This window comes from Phaseolus vulgaris, chromosome 11 (genome assembly GCF_051622355.1).
Source record: "Phaseolus vulgaris cultivar YP4 chromosome 11, ASM5162235v1, whole genome shotgun sequence".
Taxonomy (NCBI): Eukaryota; Viridiplantae; Streptophyta; class Magnoliopsida; order Fabales; family Fabaceae; genus Phaseolus; species Phaseolus vulgaris.
The window spans coordinates 28,929,694-28,933,872 of record NC_143508.1 but is presented as its reverse complement, the minus strand read 5'-3'; the positions used below and the strand labels follow the sequence as shown (position 1 = coordinate 28,933,872).

Below are 4,179 nucleotides of genomic sequence, written 5' to 3'. Positions count from 1 at the left end.
TTGGCCTGCAACAAACTTCTTGCAAGTGATGAAGTGGTCATCGAGACGCTTGGTCCTCTCCTTGTAAAATTTTGAGTTCTCATATGCCTCCAAACGGATCTCATCCAGCTCTTGCAGCTGGAGTTTTTGCTGCTCTCCTGCCTTGTCATAATCCATGTTGCATGCCTTTATTGCCCAATAAGCTTTGTGCTCGATCTCCACAGGTAGATGACAAGCTTTTCCAAAGACAACCCTAAAGGGAGACATCCCAATAGGTGCTTTTTAGGCTGTACGATGGGCCCAAAGGGCATCGTCAAGACGTTTACTCCTATCCTTCCTTGTTAGGTTAACCATCTTCTCCAGAATGCGCTCTATTTCTCTGTTGGAGACCTCTATGGATGCTCTATGGATCACCCCATATTTCCTAAATAGACCATCTAGTAACCTGTTACAAAAATGTGTGCCTTGGTCGCTGATGATAGCTTTAGGAATCTCAAATATGCAAAAGAGGTTAGAGCGAATAAAAGTTGCAACTACATGAGAATCATTAGTTCTTGTGGCTATTGCCTCCACCCATTTGGAGACATAGTCCACAACAAGTAAGATATAAGTGAATCCAAAAGAGACAGGAAAGGGACCCATTAAATCAATACCCCACACTCAAAGACTTCACAAAAGAGCATGGGTTGTTGGGGCATCTGTTGTCGTTTGGAGATAGCAGCCCTTGCTCTTTGACATCTCTCACACGTCGATGATACGGTCCATGCATCTCTAAAAATGGTTGGCCAAAAGAAAACACAATCCAATACTTTTCTTGCAGTACGTTGTGCAGCTAAGTGTCCTCCAAAAGGTGAGCATGACAAAAATTCAGCACAGATGGGATCTCATGGTCAGGAATACATCTACGTATGATTTGATCACTACAAAAGCGCCATAAGTAAGGATCATCCCAAACATAGTACTTGGACTCACTCTAAAGTTTGTCTCTCTATGCCTTGGTTGCCAATGGTAGAAAAATTGAAGTAGCAAGGTAGTTCACTATGTCAGCGTACCAAGGTATGATTTCAGATGTGCTAGATAACCTAGAATATGCATTAGACGCTATGGTTGGACTTTTTATTGATTTTGTTATGAGAAGAAGATGCTCATCTGGGAAATCATCATGGATGGGCACTACATCTTGTTCCTTCTCAATACGACTAAGGTGATCTGCCACAAGGTTACATGCCCCACTCCTATCCTTAATCTCCAAAACAAATTCTTAGAGCAGCAACATCCACCTAACTAACCTTGGTTTTGAGTCAGTCTTCTTTATCAAGTATTTCAAGGCAGCATGATCAGTAAAAACAACCACCTTGGATCCCAGGAGATATGATCTAAACTTATCCGGGGAAAACACAATGGCCAACAACTCCTTTTCCATGGTGGTGTAGTTAGATTGAGCATTGTCTAATGTTTTAGAGGCATAGTAGATCACATGTGACAGACAATCTACTCGTTGTGCAAGAACGGCTCCAAGAGCATAATTTGAGGCCTCACACATGATTTCAAAAGGGATTGTCCAGTCAAGGGGTTTTATAATTGGCGGTGTCACAAGTGCTGCTTTAAGGGAATCAAATGCCTATTTGCATCCTTCTCCAAAATCAAACGATACATCCTTTTACAGCAAGTTAGATAAAGGTAGTGCTATCGTGCTGAAATTCTTGATGAACCGCCTATAGAACCCTGCATGTCCAAGAAAATATCTAACCTCTCTAACAAAAGAGGGGTAAGGTAACTGTGAAATAACATTCAATTTAGCAAGGTCTACCTGAATGCCTTTTTCAGAAATTATATGGCCTAGGACTATGCCTTGTGACACCATAAAATGACATTTTTCATAACTTAAAACAAGATTATTTTCTATGCACCTATCAAGTACCTTACTAAGGTTAGTCAAACAATCATTAAAAGAAGAACCATAAATGCTGAAATCATCCATAAGCAAAAGTTCCAAAGCGGCAGGTAAAGGTAGTCTTATGTTGATCTTCTGGTGCAATACAAATATGGAAATAGCCAGAAAAACCATCCAAGAAGCAGTAGTGTGTCTTACCAGCTAAGCGCTCAAGCATTTGATCGATGAAAGGAAGGGGAAAGTGGTCCTTCCGCGTGGCTTGATTCAAGCGTCTATAATCAATACAGACTCTCCAGTTGTTCTGCACTTTAGTGGGAATAAGTTCATTACACTAATTCTTTATCACACTTATCCCAGATTTCTTGAGAACAACTTGAATTGGACTCACCTAAGTGCTGTCAGAGATAGGGTATAGGATACCAACTTGTAGCAGCTTGGTGATCTCTTTCTTCACCACATCAATAATCTGAGGATTAAGCCGACGTTGAGGCTGTCTCACAGGTTTTGTCCCTTCTTCTAGTAGAATTTTATGCATACAAATAGCAGGGCTGATACCTGGAATATATGCCATCGTCCAGCCAATGGCTTTCTTGTGCTCTCTAATCACTTGTAACAGTTTTTGCTCTTGTTCATCAGATAGAGAAGTGGAGATAATCACTGGAAGTTGCTCCTTTTTTTTCTTTCAAATAGGCATACTTAAGATGATCTGGAAGTGGCTTCAGTTCAAGTGAGGGCGGTTGGATGATGGACGGTAATGGTCTATTATTGAGAGAAACTTCAGCAACCTACAATTTATCGGGGTTAGAATCGTCGAATGTTGCCAAGTGTGTATCAACAACATTTGCTTTAGTTGCAAAACCTGCATCACAAAGGTTAGAACAGTTTATACCATCAGATGATATAAACTCATCTATCTCAGAGTCTGTCCAATCAATTAAATCAGAAAGATCACAGTCCTCTAAAAAATCCAACACATTATCATCCATAATATCATCCAAAATGTCAAGATAATACACAGAGTGATCTTCAATTGGGTGGTTCATAGCGTCTAGGATATTGAATTGGACTAGATTGTCTCCAAACTCCATAGTCAGTGTGCCTGCATGAACATCAATCTTGGTGCGGGCTGTCTTCAAGAAAGGTCTTCCCAAGATGATGGTTGTTGCACCAGAATGTGAATCCTCTCCATCCATGTCCAAAATGTAGAAATCTGAAGAAAAAACAAGTTTATTTACTTGAATAAGGACATCTTCAATAAATCCTGCAGGTTGAACTGCGCTCCTATTAGCGAGTTGAATGACTACACCTGTGGGTTTAAGAGGACCAAGAGACAAAGAAATAAACACAGATAAAGTCATAACATTTATAGATGCTCCCAAGTCAAGCATCGCATTTTCAAATCGGTTACTGCCTATTATGCAAGGAATGGTGAAAGGGCCTGGATCTTTGCATTTTTCAATGAGAGCAGAAACATTCCTTCCCATGTTTACCTTTTCATTCCTTTTAAGACGCCTTTTATGTGTACACAGATCCTTCAAAAATTTGGCATATCTAGGAATCTGTTTAATGGCGTCTAACAGAGGAATGTTCACCTCAACCTTTCTGAATGTCTCTAGAATCTCCTTGTCAGCCTCTTCCATTTTTCTACTTGTCTGAACAACTCTTTTTAGAAAAGGAAGACGAATAGATGGTTTGTCAAGACTAACAATTTCTCCTTGTACATCATCTTCATGAGACGGTCTAGGAGGAGCATCCATGTCATTATTCCTTGTTTTGACCCTTCTTTGATCATCATTCGCTAGAGGAGTAGTAATGTTGGAGGTGTTAGACGATCTCAGTTGATTGTCTACTTTGGTGGGTTTTCGCACAAGTGCATGCAACTGAGTACCACTTCTCATAGTGATGGCACTGACATTATGTGGATGATGGTCGTCTGGGAGGGAAGCTTATCAGGCCCTTTGGAATTTATCTCATTCATACGAGTGGCTAACTGACCAATATGATTTTCCAAGTTATGAATGCTTACCTATGTTCTTTGTATTCTTTCATCTGTTCTTTGTACTATTTCACTTGTTCTGTGTTGGAATTGCGTATTAACTTCAGCCATGTGCTTTATTACATCCTTCAGAGAAGATCCACCTTTTTCTGATACAACAGCTGGTGGTGGGGATTGTTGTTGTTGCTGTGAGTTACCCCATCTAAGATTCAAATGATTCCTTCAACCCGGAGTATACTTATTAGTGGACAAATCATAGTTAAATGGTTGTTGAGGTGGGTTAGACTGTCTACCACCATTAAATATCTTT

General features: G+C 40.2%; 1 pseudogene; it reads right to left on the bottom strand.

Annotated features, from left to right (window-relative positions):
- Positions 1-967: 967 nt before the first annotated feature.
- On the bottom strand, positions 968-3,771 carry LOC137837826 (uncharacterized; annotated as a pseudogene).
- Between the last annotated feature and the right edge of the window lie 408 nt (positions 3,772-4,179).